Here is a 16,447-nt window from a genome sequence, read left to right as displayed (position 1 = left end):
TGCAGACAATTCTCTCCGTGACAGCAAACCAAAATTCAGACCAGAGTTTTCATCAGTAAGGAATGCTGACCTGGGAAGTATATGGAGGGAGACATGGAACATTTAAAATATCAAGGGTCCACTTACCCTTTATTCTAGCAGTGGCTGAACTAATAAAAGCCAAGGGTTATTGAAAATATATCTTTCCATCACTAGTATTTTTCTGTTGCAGTTATCACCACTGGGCCTATGGGCTTTGACAAAGGAGCTTTTTAACATGAAAGCAGCAAGAGGCAAGCCCCAGAGCTGAGCTGGTCGGAGGCCCAACTGGTGCTTTTTAAAAATAAGCTTGGAGAGCATTAAACATCTCTGGGCAAGCACCTCCTTCCCCTCAGGATCAGAGAGACCACTTTTAGAATTTTTCCTCCTTCTTAAGGTCTGTAGGAAATAGAACCAAGTAAGATGGCTCAGCAGACAGCCATTATGTACCTCTCAGACCACCAGTTCCTAGTGGGGGTGGCTCTCAGAAGAAATGAGGGGGAGAAGTAAATAGACTCAGAAAAGGAAACGAATACTATAATAATCAGTAAATTTGCAGCAGTTAATGAAAAATGGAGATTAAATTCGCCATTTAAAATCTCACTATTTTCAATGTATTTCTCAAACATTTTATTTGCAACTATGAATGAAGAACAATCAAGTTGTCAATATTTTCATTGTTTTCACATTTCCTCATGACATAGACTGCAAATCAGTGGGGTCAAAATAGCACAAAGAACAACAGGCCTGGCCAATAAGCAATCAAAGTCAGAAAAGGTTGTGGCATTCTCACACAGAATTTTCCTCTGCATTTTCATTTGTAATTAATAGATCAAAGTTTCATGAGAAAGGTTCTCATGCTTTGCACTTATCTTGTGAGCAGGTGATTCATGGACCACTTCAGCCTCATGGGATGCTAAAGTCATAATAATTTATTTTCTATTTCATCATCTTTAGCTATTTGATATTGTTCTGAAAATTTTTTATTAAATGCTTATCAACCTCCAGGATTGGATTCAGATGTCCTGAAATCTGGAACTCACAGAAAAGGAACAATAATTGTATGCAACATTCAGGAGGGTAGGTTTATTTATCACATAAATCTTTGGCTCTAAATAGAATCAACTTTAGTTTTTCATGAAATTACCTTTTCTAAAAACAAATACTATCTATTCCATAATCTATGTAAACACCCCACATGTTAATGAGTATAAGCAGTTTGTAGTGCTGAATTAAAGCATCTCAACAGGAGGGACATATGGAATTTCCTTTCTGAGAGAACCCATTGGTTAGCTGCTAGACAGAAATTTCTGTTATTGCCTCCCTATGCATTATAGCCACATCAACCTCCCACTGTTATCAATGCAGAATTAGAGATAAAGATGCTTAGAAGTAGAGATAAAAATGCTTCTAATTTCAGAGACAAATCTTTCATTGTTTAAATAACACCAGAGGCTGCTATTAAGCATTTAACAAAACAGAATTATTATGTAAAATCGGAGTAACAAATATCTAATGTACGAACAATTTCATCCACATGTTTCTGTGAAAGAGTAGCATATGGAAAAGCCTTGAGCTCTCATTTCCATGTATTATGTATCATATATACTTAGATGGGGATTCTCAGGTGGCGCTAGTGGTAGAGAACCTGCCTGCCAGTCCAGGAGATATAACAGACATGGGTTCGATTCCTGGATTGGAAAGATCCCCTGGAGGAGGAAACAGCGTTCACTCCAGTGTTCTTCCCCAGAGAATCCTGTGGACTGAGGAGCCTGGCAGGTTGCAGTCCATGGGGTCACAAAGAGCTGGAAACGACTGAACATCTGAGCAACACACATGCACATACTTAGTACATATATTTGAAGGCAGAATTAATATGTATTGATTATATATTATTTGCTAGGCCTTGTGTGAATTCATACATTATCTCATTTAATCCTAGCAATTACTCAGCAAAGCTGATATTATCATCTTTATTTGTGGATGAAGGTAATTAAAAACTGGAAAATAACGTATAACTTGCCCAAGTTCACAAAGATAGTAAGGCTTGAAGCAGTTTTGAAGCCTAGGACTGTCCCAGTAAAAAGCCTCATGATCTTTTCTTCATGTCATGCTGTTAGGGGAAGCACCCTGACTGGAACCACCCACCCTGGACAGGCACCATAGCAACTATTTGCATGAGTAGTTTTATGACAGAAGGTCCTGGTAAGGAATACAGAACTAATAAGCCACCACCAACTGGAAGAGTTTGGGAAAGGTCAAAAGGAGACATCACATGTCCAACCACCTCCCAGAATCCTTCTTGCTGGCATCCATCTTAGCTGAACAAGGAAGGACTCTGAGTCAGAAACTTGGCTAAAGACAATCCAGAAACTAATGCCATCACCGTAAAACCCAAGACTGCGAGCCACGTGGCAGAGCTGTTCTCCTGGGTTCCTTTACCCTGCTGCTCTCCACTTGGGTGCCCTTTCCCAGTAAAATCTTTTGCTTTGTCAGCACATGTGTCTTCTCAGACAATTCATTTCCAAGTGTTAGACAAGAGCCCAGTTTTGGGCCCTGGAAGGGGTTCCCCTTCCTGCAACCATGCCAATGATACTATTTCTTAATCTCAGATTAACACAGGATGTGATATAATGATTAAATCTAATTATTCCTACTTTTTATAAATATGAACTCTTGTTTGTATAAAATAAATACATATTTAATATGCAAGAAACAGTGACAGTTTATCTCTGAATATTTTCAATGTTTTTCAATAAATATTTTCTACAGGCAATTATCAGATTTTAAATGACATGTTTTATTCCAATTATCATATCTTTAGGTATTAATTATTTGCTTTAGTAATTTTCAAATGAAACTTTAGAACATCTGAGATTCAAAAAATTGTGACATGGAACTATTTATCAGCATGTGAGTAGTTTTAGTAAATATATTTCATATGGTAATGCATTTTTTCTTACACATAGTTATTATTAGCTGCACCTCCATTTGTACAAGTGAGGAAACAAAAATTCATTTGTGAACAATAGATAAATTCCACAATGATTATTTACTTTATAAATTACTAGTTTAATAAATCAAATATTATTCATTTAAAATTTATAGTTAAAGTATTTCCTGGATTCCCTTTGTTTACAAGCTTAACTAATGTATTTAAATATTCATTTATATTAAAGATTTCCAAACTTATTATTTCCAAAATGTTTTCCCTACACAGACAAGGTAAGTATAACTTCTAGAGGGTGTTTTATGTAGATGTCAATAAGAAATGATATTTTTGGGAAAACTTCAAGGCAAGCACACTAACTTCAAGGGACTCAAGCTGAAGTTGGGCAGTGAATGGGTTATCATGCTTATTTAGATTGAAAAAAACTATTGTGAATATTAATGGAAAATAATCTCAATAGATTCTGGGTTGCTGGGTTGTGAATTGGTTGCTATTGTGTATGTCTGTAATGCAAAGCTGTTAATTCTGGATCTTCAGTGGAACTAGAAAAAAAATCCATATGTTTATATGTAGGAACTATGATTTGATACATTTTCATTTTTTTTACATTGCTCCCTCTGGGCCATAGAGAGTTCAGAGAACTCACTTTAAAGATTTGAGAACAACATTCTTATTGAGATGTTCAAGGAATTGCAAATCATTTGTAATACTTATGTGTCTGTGTGCGTGTGTGCGTGTGTGCGTGTGTGTGTGTGTGTGTGTGTGCTCAGTCCTGACTCTTTGTGACCCCACGGAATTTTCCATGCAAGAACACTGGAGCAAGTTGCCATTTCCTACTCCAGGGCATCATTCTGACCTAGGGATTGAACCCACATCTCTTGTGTCTCCTGCATTGGCAGGCAGATTCTTTACCACTGTACCACCTGGGAAGCCCTGCATACAATACATATGTATAGACCATTCATATACAGACAGTTATTCATGCACGTACACATTATTGGATGTTTTAATTCCATTTGCCAAGTAACTTCTTGGCTATATGCAAGAGAGAATCACATTGCAGTCGGCTATGTCTATAGTTAACTTAAATTTCCACCTATTATTTTTGGACTCAAGCTACATCACTACCACTTCTCTGATGAAATACTAATTGCAGTAGCCTGGTTCACTCTATGGATATTCCAGAGGAATGTCTTAAGAGTCCCATGAACCATTTATTCCTCCAGATTCACTAGCTCTGTATTAAGTTAAAACGACACACTGACCTATAAAAACCCCAGGCAAATGCTTTCCTAGAAATATTACCTAAGAATCTACCCTTGGCATAAGTATCTTTGTATATTGAAAGAGTAGTGAAATAGCTTTACAGTTTTGCAATCACAAACCAATTCCAACTCTTCAGTAATGCAAATACTAGTTCATGAACTTGAGTTGCTGAACATCTTCCTTTATTAGTAAAGAGTCAGAAAATATGAAGTGAAGGGGTAAAAATAGAAGTACAACACTTGGACCATGCTTTCTTTCATTCGCATAATTTCAGGTAGTAGCTATTTCAATGCAGGTGTCAGGGCCAGCCCCAAATTAGATTTACATCCATCTAACTCAGATAAGAGATCAACTAAGGGGATTCAATAAAATTCTATTGACTTTATATTGCACTTTGTTGATGAATGCCTGCTCTCAGGGACTAAACACCAGGGCTCACAACACCTAACATGTTGGTTAATATTGCCAAAATACTGGAAATTCAAGCAAAATGATATTTTGACTGTAAACTATGGACACCATTGTACCTCTTTGAGTAACTCTGTTACACTTGTTTTTCCTTTCAAATCTATTCCTGTGGATAAACTAGAAACAGTAGTGTGAAGGGGAAAGAACCACGGAAGTGAGGCTCTGTCCTTGGCTTTTCATTGTTCAACTGGGAGAAAACAGCTACCAGAGGTCTGCAACCTTACTCGGCCATATCGCTCCGAATGTCAGCCATAGATCACCTGTGACAAGTATTTAATTCTTTGTCTCACCAGGGACAATGTACAACCTTCTGCTGGAAGTGAGGTGTTTCATTTCATTTTAAAGCTGCCAACAATAGTTGTCTTTTTGGCCTTGCAGTAAGCTTTCTTTCGATTTAGTATCCCCAACTTCTTCCACTAAAAGCTGTAAAATATAATTCCCTTTCTACACATTTCCATGATAAACCCTTTCAAAATCTCTAACATACACGATTCTTCCCTACATAACAGTGCCTTTTCTTGTGTTCCTGCAGAAGGCCACATAGAGCATTTTTTGCCTTTGTTTTTGCCAGCTGAACGGAATATAATATTGGGATACAATGATTAAAGGGGCAGATCAAGTGTGCTTTAGTTATTGGACTTCTGCTCAGAAGGAAATATAGATTAGAGCAAATGTAGGTAAGCAAAATTTTCATCGGTGATAACTGAAAACACAAATTATACGCTAGTAATAGCTGATATGTACAGTAATTAGAAGATTCTTTCTACCACTGCTGCTGCTGCTAAGTCACTTCAGTCGTGTCCGACTCTCTGCGACCCCATAGACGGCAGCCCACCAGGCTTCCCTGTCCCTGGGATTCTCCAGGCAAGAACACTGGAGTGGGTTGCCATTTCCTTCTCCAATGCATGAAAGTGAAAAGCGAAAGTGAAGTCGCTTAATCGTGTCCGACCCTCAGCGACCCCATGGACTGCAGCCTACCAGGCTCCTCCGTACATGGGATTTTCCGGGCAAGAGTACTAGAGTGGGATGCCATTGCCTTCTCCACTTTCTACCACTAAAAAAGAGAATATTTGCAGACTCAAATATTGCCTCATGCCATTTTCCAGATCATTGACAAATCTATGCCTCTGTACCTGGGCCATGACATAGTCATACAGCACTATGGATTAAACCTCCAGTCCCTCTGAATGGTATCTATCTTGATTGAATTTGAAACACATCATAATTTTATTAAAAATTAGAAATATCTAAAGTATTCTCAGTTCTATTTCATTTTTGCTTGAATTAAAAGTGAAGTACATGGTACATACTCTCTTATTCAAATAGATTACAAGCATTATTTTTTAAAGTATGAATATATAATTTCAATATCTACGTATTTTATGTTATGAATTTTGCCTATTGAGACTTAGAAAAAATGTGTTATTCCATTTCTCTCCTAAACAGGTCCTTACTGTTGCAGACTCCGTGAATAGTGAAAAAGCTTAAAAAATGTTACTTTTAAATAGAAAATAAGGTACATATGTAGGAACTAGATAAATTAAAAAATAATTTGATCTTAAAAATTGTAAAATCTGTGTGGACAACAAAAAGTGGACTAGAGAAAGATTTTTTTTAATGCTATGAATGTAAATAAACTATCTACAAAGGAACAAATAACAATGTATATAAAACAATAAATAGTTTTCATGTGATTGCAGCAATTCAAATTTAGATATTTTCCAAGATGGATGAGGTCGAATTTATTCAAACTGTTTAAACATTAAGTTACTGCCAACAGATTAAGGAAGCTTTACCTCAGATATAAACTCATTACTCATTTGTATATGAATGTATATATATGATGCAATATGATTTTTAAAATTATTATAGATTTTAGAAAATAAATATGGAAAACAGTGGGGTTTTTACTTTAATTTTATACTTACAGGTTCAGGAGTATTGTTTCTATAAATTAAAGTGCACTTTATTTTTCCATGTATTCTGTTTATTCCTTACATAGTGAATTGCCTGCAGGCATATGGAAAGCTTCAGTAAACTGCATATAACGAGTTAGCTTGAAATCTGCCATAATTCCAGGGACAGTCATTTTCGAATTTGCTTTCTCTGTTAAAAATTCTGCAAGAAAGGTAGAGACATTATTTCCTATCTGTTAGGCTCTGACTGCATCCCTGACCCAACCATGCCACTAAGATATATGCCGGAAAACATTATGGCATTTGTAATAATGTTTTCAAGTGGAACATATCTTACGTGTGCTGTAGATACTGGGACGAAAAGCATTCAGGGGGCATGTTACTCAAAGTGAAGCTGTCGCCAGGTAATAGAGTACTACAGTACCTGGGTGAAATGACACAGATAGACATTTCATTTTCCAGTGGAACATTTTAAACTGGCTTGCTCTTAAGTGAAGGTAAATTGTCTAAGCAGGGAAAAAAAAGGCGGAAAGGCTGATAAAATCATAAATAGCTTTTCCATTATTGCTGAAACTCTAATTTTCTTGCTTATTGCTTGAGTTGATAAAACAAATAAAAGAAGGAATCTCGGAGAGAGATTTCTTTAATATGCAAAATGAATTTCAATGTACTCTCCTGCTGGCATTTTTATGGAAAACCTGACTACATGGTACACATGGAATGTAGAAATCTGCATTTAGATAGAAATATTATAAAATGCATGGCATGGTACAAAGTCAGTCTTTTAACGGAGATGGCAAAATGTTGCATTATCCGGTTGAGTGGAAAGACAGCATGCATATAGGTTTTCATGTCTTCGGTAACCAAGTGCCTGGTTTGCACAAGAGAGTACTACATTATTTTGAATTTCTGACAAATATTGATGAGGAAAAAAAAAAATACCAGATGGGTAGGCCCTTCTCCAACTGAAAATTCCTGTGCTAGCTCTAAAATATGCTTGCAATGTAAGATTTTTCTTAACTTTTCTTCAAATATTTCTGGGGAACAGTGAAGATTGATTTTTGTAGGAAGGTATTTCATTATACTTAGGTGAATTTGACTAGGAAGAACTGAGTAACGTTTCATGGCTATATAAAAACAATTGAAATCAAAAATTCTTGGTTCTCTTATGACAGCTAATTTTTTTAGGGCGATCTCAGGAATTTCCCAGTCGCTAAGTGACTCAGCCATCCTATCTGTAAATGTAAAGATAAGATTGCTTCTTGGCAACTAAGCACAGGGCTAGAGGAAAGGACTAATGAGTTGACATTTGCATAGACATTTGAAAACATCAAACAAGCATCTCTTTGTGCTGTTAGTAGAATTCAATGTTATTACTGAGCTCATGTAAGAACAGTTATTAAATAAATGAGAAATGAACTAGTGGTATAGAGATGTATAAATTGTTGAAATAAAGATGACTGATTAAAAACTAAAAGACAGAAGAGATCATAAGGATTTATATAAAGTCATTTTTGTAATATTACCACATTTGAATTAAGTACATGTAATGAGTTCATAAAAGACAGGAAAAAAAATCAGTGAGACAAACATGGAAGGATGAAAACGCATGCACCTGTACTCTTTCAAAAACCTCACACACATAAAGAAAAGGATAAAAGATTGTATAATTTCACAAGACCAAAGATAACAGTATGAGCTGACTGACAAAATTTGAGAAGCTGGAAAGCACGTCTACAAGTGATTAAGCAAACTAAAGAAAGCTGAAACTTAGGTGTGGAGAGGCTGAATCAGACAGTCAAGCTGACTGCCACCAGAAAACCCCAGAAGGCTCAAGAATTACTCCACTGCAGTCAAACTAGTCAATCCTAAAGGAGATCAACCCTGAATATTCATTGGGAAGACTGATGCTGAAGCTTCAGTACTGACCATCTGATGCCAAGAGCTGACTCATTGGAAAAGACCCTGGTGCTAGGAAAGATTGATGGCAAAAGGGGATGACAGAGGATTACATGGTTGGATGGCATCATCGACTCAATGGACATGAGTCTGAGCAAACTCCAGGAGATAATGAAGGACAGGGAGGCCTAGCTTGCTGTGTTCATGGGTTCGCAAAGAGTCAGACATGACTTAGTGATTGAATAGCAACAACAGTGATGTTCCGGGTGTCACTAGAAGTAAGGCTGGCTGGAAAGCTGTGTATTAAGCATTTAGATGCTCAGAGCCCCCTCCTCACAAGACAGAGCTGTGAGTGGATGGTCTCTGTAGAGGTGGGAGCTGAGGAGCTGAAACACAAAGATTGCTGGACATGAGATAGTTTACTGAAAACTCAGTGAGTAAGCTCAGGCCTACAAATGTTAGAATCTTCAAAGAACCACATTTTTCATAGTAAAAATCTAATAACTCTGAAACTGAAAAACTAAAAAAACCTATTATAAGCTTGTTATTTGGAAATACAGATATGACTACCAGAAAAAAAGAAATAAAAACGAAAATGGCTAAAGACATAAGAGCCTATGGTGTATAGGACTTGTAGGGAGGAAGAAATTGGCCTATTTCCTATTTAAGCTCATAGAATTATTTGGTTTTTAAAACTATCTGCATCCTAATTTTTAAAAGTAATAATTAAGTTAAAATGAAGAGTTGATGGCAAGATTGTAAAAAGAAAAGCACGCACACTAAGCCAAGTATGAATAAAAAGAATGTCATGTTGATATATTCATCAATGAGCTTTTTTTAAATAATAGAATCTAAATGACCTGGCAAAATGTTTTAATACATTCTAACATGTATACTATCATGTGAATTGAATCGCCAGTCTATGTCTGACGCAGGATGCAGCATGCTTGGGGCTGGTGCATGGGGATGACCCAGAAAGATGTTATGGGGAGGGAGGTGGGAGGGGGGTTCATGTTTGGGAATGCATGTAAGAATTAAAGATTTTAAAATTTAAATAATAAAAAACTAAAAAAAAATAATCAAAGCATAAATGAATCTCTTCATGGTTAGAAAGTATATTTTTCCTGCTCACCATTCTTTTCTCTCACTTTTCTCTTGAGAGTTTATTCACTTATTTTTTTAAATGCCTCTTTCTAGTCCATTTTTATTTATAATGGGGTATACTCTGAGTGATTTGACTTAACACTGAGTTTGCCCTTTTACTCAGCTTCGAAACCAAAGAGACCATGACAAGAAAGGCAATTTTAGGGCAAGTACAACATGTGATTAGGTTCACGGTTCTCATACAAATAAAAACATTGCTTTAACAACACAGTTCCCTGCAGTTAAACACTGAGAAGGAAAAAGTAACAAAAGATTACGGAATTAAATTTAAGGGATAGAGTTTGATTGTACTGTTTCAATAAAGCTTAAAATAAATACAATAAGGTAATAAGGTATCTTAAACACATTAATTTACAAACTTACAGTCTCTTTGGAAATAAAGTGTTATTGTTTGGATCAGTCATTTGGATAAAAGAGGGCAGTATTACAGAGTTACCACAGTCTTTTCACAATCAAATATCATAGATATGTTTTGCACAAGTAGACAAATGCAGTTTTATCATCTCCTTTTGATACAATCTAATTCATATTTAACTCTCACAAGTCTTTGAATACTATTCCAAATGTGTCTCCCTACAAAAACCACCAGAAGTACTTTAACACATATTCATATTCACTGTGATACAGAATCTGACCAATGAAAGTAAAATGGAGATGTTGTGAGTGGCACATTCTGGGCTTGCCACAGAACCCTGATTCTCCAGAAGTTAATGGATGGCTGCTGCTGCTGCTGCTGCTGTTAAGTCCCTTTAGTCGTGTCTGACTCTGTGCGACCCCATAGATGGAAGCCCACCAGGCTCCGCCATCCCTGGAATTCTCCAAGCAAGAATACTGGAGTGGGTTGCCATTTCCTTCTCCAATGCATGAAAGTGAAAAACGAAAGTGAAGTCGTTCAGTCATGTCCGACTCTTAGCGACCCCATGGACTGCAGCCTACCAGGCTCCTCCGTCCATGGGGTTTTGCAGGCAAGAGTACAGAGTGGGTTGCCATTGCCTTCTCCAACTATACTCTAGTTAAATTATCAAATATAATCCCCTACCATATGTGCCATAGACTAAGAAGCCTCATCTAGGCATTAGAGGCTAATGGTCATTACTTTACTCTGCTTTCAACTTTGAATATTACTTCCAAGTATCGCTTGCTTTATTGATGTTGACTATTATTGACTTTAATAGCAGCATTTTTTCCTGCTGCTTTCATTCCCTATCAGGAAAACAAAGTGGAGTCCTTTTCTCTTTTATGAAAACGCTCTCATTGTAAAAATCACAGCAATTAAATTGTGCCTGTCTAAAACAATCTGATTTTGTAAAAGGAAATTTGAAAGAGTTACTAATATTAAAGACAATATAAAAAACTATCTTCATTAGCTGGTTTTATTTTTTAGTTATTAATCTAATGTGTTAAAAATATAAAATGCAGGCATGAATTTCATAGTTATTTAAACCAAAATAGGATAAAGACTGTTAAAGACTTATGAAGCATATTATAAAATTAAATGATGAACTGTTTTCATGAATTTTTGATTGCACAACTTCCGTAGGCATGTTTCAGAGGGTAAGCATGCCATCGTTTCTATATTTACCCACAGAAATAGAAAGGATAAAAATGACAGATGGACCAGGTTTAATATTATAGGCATTTGCCACTAAACAGCCTGGCTTCCTGTTTAAACTACTCAAGCTTCAACTCTCAGAGTTTATTATTTCATCCTGCTCTTCAACTAAACCACTGATCATGTTAATACCAAGCACTATCTTAGTCTATTATGAGAATTTTGTTCAGCATAATTGTCATTGGGTCTTACTTGATTAAGGGAAGCAGAAAGATCACACATTCCTCCACTGTTCATATTTAACAACATAAAAACCCTTGAACTTCCTATATCACCTTAAGTATGAACAAATATTAGAATAATAAGACTTCTGCTTTACAGGACTGAGTAGGTCTTAGAACATTTGACTTCCACAACATAACTTCTTTCATAACTTGCTACAGGATTCTTTTTAAATGTCTAGGTTCATTAGTATCAGGATGCATATTGAGATTTAATACAATAAGATGGTTTCTTTAAACCAGAGCTCTTTAACCTATTTCATTAAAAATCCTTTCCTGTTAATAAAGAAGTTCAGTAATAATTAGTGCTATGCTGACTATGATGATTGATAACTTTTCAAGTTAATATTGGCAAGCTGCAGTCAGAGATGTGCAGTGCTGCTATTCATCCCCATTCTCTGGTGTATTGAACATAAGCAAACTTGCTTTCCTTCCCTCTGTTTAATGGGCTGGAAGGTATTGACCTGGACCTGCAGCCTGCACATTTCAGTGATTGATGTATTTCCACTTAAATTGTGTGAATTCCTTTTGTAGTTTGTGTTGCTGTTGAGAATAGATTTAAAGGAGACCTGACATATTGATATCAGTAATCCTTCAGCTCATATTTTAGATTATGTGAACATAGCAAAAATCACTATAATGGAAGGAAATCACATTTGTTTAATCAGTACAACTCTACACTCAAGATGAATTCTAAATGTTAAGATATTTTTAAAAATAAATATGTAGTATTTTACTTTAAAAATAAAAGTCAATTAACATGTTTCAGGTATATATGAGTAACCCATGAAAATTCAGGATTTTAAAAATAAATCCTTTCTTTAAAACCATTTTTTTTAAATTTCCATTTTTTCACCATTGGGACTTTGTCTTGTAAGCAGGAGGAAACCATAAATATTTTGTTTTTAAGTATGGCAGGTATACTATTAAATCTATTTTTTTTAATTATGATGCTGCTTGCTCTGTGTATGATGGATCAGAATATAAGAAACTCTAAAGGCAGAAAGGCTAGAAGGCCATTACCGTGTTCCAGGTGAGAGATGGAGAGTGGTGTTGAAAAATGGTAAGATGTTGGACTACAATGGCAGCTATGGAGAAGCAGAGAAGGAATTGGATGAAAGGGAGTTTGAAGTCATAGAAATAGTACTTAGAAACCCAGTGATTATTCACCCATTAATTTATGTCAGTGGATCAGGGACAAGGGTTGGTAGAAACATAAGGAGGGAAAGCAAGGTGTTAAGGGTGGCTCTGATCAAACTATTAACAAAACACAATGGCAACCACACCCAATGTGAACAATGTCTAGCTGTTCTTTTAAGAAAAGAGACACTTGAGTTTTCTTGTTTGTGTGTTTTCTACATGGAAACACAAGTACATACAGTAAACCAACATTTATAGATCACAACTCTGTGTCAGGAATTGTGCAGAATTGGTAATATAAAGCTATTTACAGCACATTTTATTCCCTAAAAAAAGAGAGGTTCTACAATCAGGGACATAGATACCTTAATGTGAAAAGTGAAATTGAAAGTCGATCGGTTGTGCCTGACCCTTTGTGACCCAATGGACTCATCCATGGAATTCTCTAGGCCAGAATACTGGAGTGGGTAGCCTTTCCCTTCTCCAGGGGATTTTACCAACCCAGAGATCAAACCCAGATCTTCTAATGCAGGCAGATTCTTTACTAGCTGAGCCACAAGGGAAGCCCCAGATACCTTAATAAGATCATTTAAAAATAACTGCATATATATGTGTGTGTATGTATATAGATAGATAGATAGATAGATAGATAGATTCACTAAGTTTTTAGATACAAATAGAAAAAGGCCACTTAACCTAAATGTACATCAGAAAAATTGGAAGATATAACATAAACATACCTCCACATTTTTTCTCTCTACACTCCTCACCACTATCATTAATATTTGGCTTATATATTTCCAGGACTTTCCTTGCCTAAGTTGATTCTTAAAAAGATAGGATAAATCTTGAGCTAAGCAGTAATAGCATATTAAAAAGCAGAGACATTACTTTGCCGACTAAGGTCCGTCTAGTCAAGGCTATGGTGTTTCCTGTGGTCATCTATGGATGAGAGAGTTGGACTGTGAAGAAGGCTGAGTACTGAAGAATTGATGCTTTTGAATTGTGGTGTTGGAGAAGACTCTTGAGAGTCCCTTGGACTGCAAGGAGATCCAACCAGTCCATTCTAAAGATCAGTCCTGGGTGTTCATTGGAAGGAATGCTGCTAACGCTGAAACTCCAGTACTTTGGCCACCTCATGCGAAGAGTTGACTCATTGGAAAAGACTTTGATGCTGGGAGGGATTGGGGGCAGGAGGAGAAGGGGATGACAGAGGATGAGATGGCTGGATGGCATCACTGACTCGATGACCGTGAGTCTGAGTGAACTCTGGGAATTGGTGATGGACAGGGAGGCCTGGTGTGCTGTGATTCATTGGGTCGCAAAGAGTCGGACATGACTGAGCAACTGAACTGAACTGAAGCAGTAATGTGACACCCAGAAATTTTCTTAACTCAATCAACCACAACCCCACCTAAATTTTAAAGCAGTTATTTTGTTTGGGATGTTTGCATAGGACTATGTTGCTGACCTCTAATAGTGAGTATAAAACCTAAATTTTATTTCCTAAAATTACTGAACTAGAATAATTTCTATGCTCTCTAACCATGTTTTAGGCACTAGACATATATTACATTTTATTACAGGTACATTCTGCTCTACCAAAACCCAAGTTTAAGCACTGATCAAACGTGTGTGCTCAGTCGCACCCAACTCTTTGCAAGCCCATGGGCTGTTGTAGCTCATCAGATTCCTCTGTCCATGGAACTCCCCAGGCAAGAACACTAGTTGGGTTTTCATTTCTTACTCCAGGGGATCTTCCCAACCTAGGGATCAAACCCATGTCTCTTGCATCTCCTCCACTGGACCAACCTGGAAGGTCATGAGCACTGAAATATCTAGGATATCTGTTTGTGGACTTCTATCCTGTTGATCAGCTTCCCTGGTAGCTCAGTTGGTAAACATTCTGCCTGCAGTGCAGGAGACCAGGGTTCAATTAGGAAAGACCTCTGGAGAAGGAAATGGAAACCCACTCCAGTATTCTTGCTTGGAAAATCTCATGGACAGAGGAGCCTGGTGGGCTACAGTCCATGAGGTTGCAAGGGTCGGACACGACTTAGTGACTAAACCCACATGATGCTGATTAATGCATCACTGTACTGTATTAGTAGGTAGCACCAAATCTTACACCTTCAGCAATATAAAATAATTTTTGTGTGTAATTTATTCTTTAGGAATGCTTGCCCTCCCCAAGAGGAATGTTTGCACTTTTCAGCAGAAAACACCACCTGTTTGCAGCTTAACAAGTTTCAATAATTTGAAACAACTGAAGCAGTGCATATGAGTTTCACAAAAAGGTTAATAATATTTTTTAACTTGAAGAAAAAAGGATGCCTTGGATCCTTCTATTTTATGTATTTTACAGAAACTTTTAATTTTACATAATCAAAAAGAGATAAAGAATGACAAACATCATCAAAAGTGACTCACAGTGCTCGCTTCGGCAGCACATATACTAAAATTGGAACGATACAGAGAAGATTAGCATGGCCCCTGCGCAAGGATGACACGCAAATTCGTGAAGCGTTCCATATTTTTAACATCAGAGAAGAGCCAGATATATTTTTAATTTTTTAATATTTTTAAAATCATTCATTTTTTTTTTGCTTTTTGCTTTTTTTTTTCATTTTTTTCCGAGCTTTTTTTTAATTGTTAAGTCTTCTATTTCTCCCCTAATTTTTATTTCTATAACCTAGTATTACTATTTAAAAAAAAAAAAAAAGACTTTTTTTTTTTTTTTAAGGCAAACACCATATATACTCTTTGGATGGTTGTTGGTGTTTTGTTTTTTTTGTTGTTGTTGTTTATTTGTTTTTTAATAATTCTTTTTTTTTTCTCTTTCTTCCTTTTTCCTTCTGCTTTTCTTTAATAATGTATCTTTGAAAATCCAACCTCTACTCCAGATTTTTAATCTTTGCTCTTAGGTTTTTGTTGTCAATTTTGTACATTTAAAAACCCAAACTTCACTACCCAAGTTTACCTGAGAGCGAGATTACTGGCTTGACCACTCTCTCCTCCTCTGGCCTCTCCTTTTTCTCCACCAGGTGGCCTCTGTCTCTTTTCTCCCCCATCTCTTCTCTATCCAACTCTGTGAATCTCTGTGTGTTCCAGACGGTAGAGAACACCTAAGGAACTGGTTACTGGCAGGATTTGTCTCTCTCCTACTCATTCCTCTCTTATCCTCCTGGTCACCTCTGTCTCCTTCCTCCCTCTCCTCTTCCCCGTATAACTCTGTAAATACCTCTGAGCGGTCCAGACTATAGAGCGCACATAAGGAAGTGACTACTGGCTAGCTTGCTCTCTCCTCTCTTGATCTCACCGCATCTCATTCTAGTTACCTCTAACTACCCCCTCCATCTTCTCTTCTCCTTGTAACTCAGTGAACCTCTCTGAGTGTCCCTCAATGTGGAGAAACTTTTCATCTTTAACCTAGATGTTTTATCATCAGTGCTGTATAGATGGAGAAGTCTAGAGGCTACTGTAAAAATAAAACTGAAAACCAGAAGCAGGAAGCTTAAACCCAAAGCCTGAAAACATTAGAGAACTCTTGAATTCAGGGAACATTAAGCAATAGGAGCTCATCAAATGCCTTCATACCTACACTGAAACCAAGCTCCATCCAAGGGCCAACAAGTTCCAAAACAAGACATACCACCCAAATTCTCCAGCAACACAGGAACACTCCCCTGAGCCTCAATATACAGGCAGCTCAAAATTATCCCAAAACCTTTGATGTCTCATAACCCATTACGGGTCACTCCACTGCACTCCAGAGAGAAGAAACCCAGCTCCA

At 36.8% G+C, this 16,447-nt stretch overlaps 1 non-coding gene across 1 annotated transcript; it reads left to right on the top strand.

Annotated features, from left to right (window-relative positions):
• Window positions 1-15,085: 15,085 nt before the first annotated feature.
• LOC138445455 (U6 spliceosomal RNA) lies at window positions 15,086-15,192 on the top strand. The gene has a single exon (XR_011258890.1). It is a non-coding gene; the product is annotated as a U6 spliceosomal RNA (small nuclear RNA).
• Window positions 15,193-16,447: the final 1,255 nt, after the last annotated feature.

The sequence above is a fragment of the Ovis canadensis genome, chromosome 8 (assembly GCF_042477335.2).
Source record: "Ovis canadensis isolate MfBH-ARS-UI-01 breed Bighorn chromosome 8, ARS-UI_OviCan_v2, whole genome shotgun sequence".
In the NCBI taxonomy this organism is placed as follows: Eukaryota; Metazoa; Chordata; class Mammalia; order Artiodactyla; family Bovidae; genus Ovis; species Ovis canadensis.
Note: the sequence above shows the minus strand (reverse complement) of the source record. Positions and strands in the feature narration are given on the sequence as shown.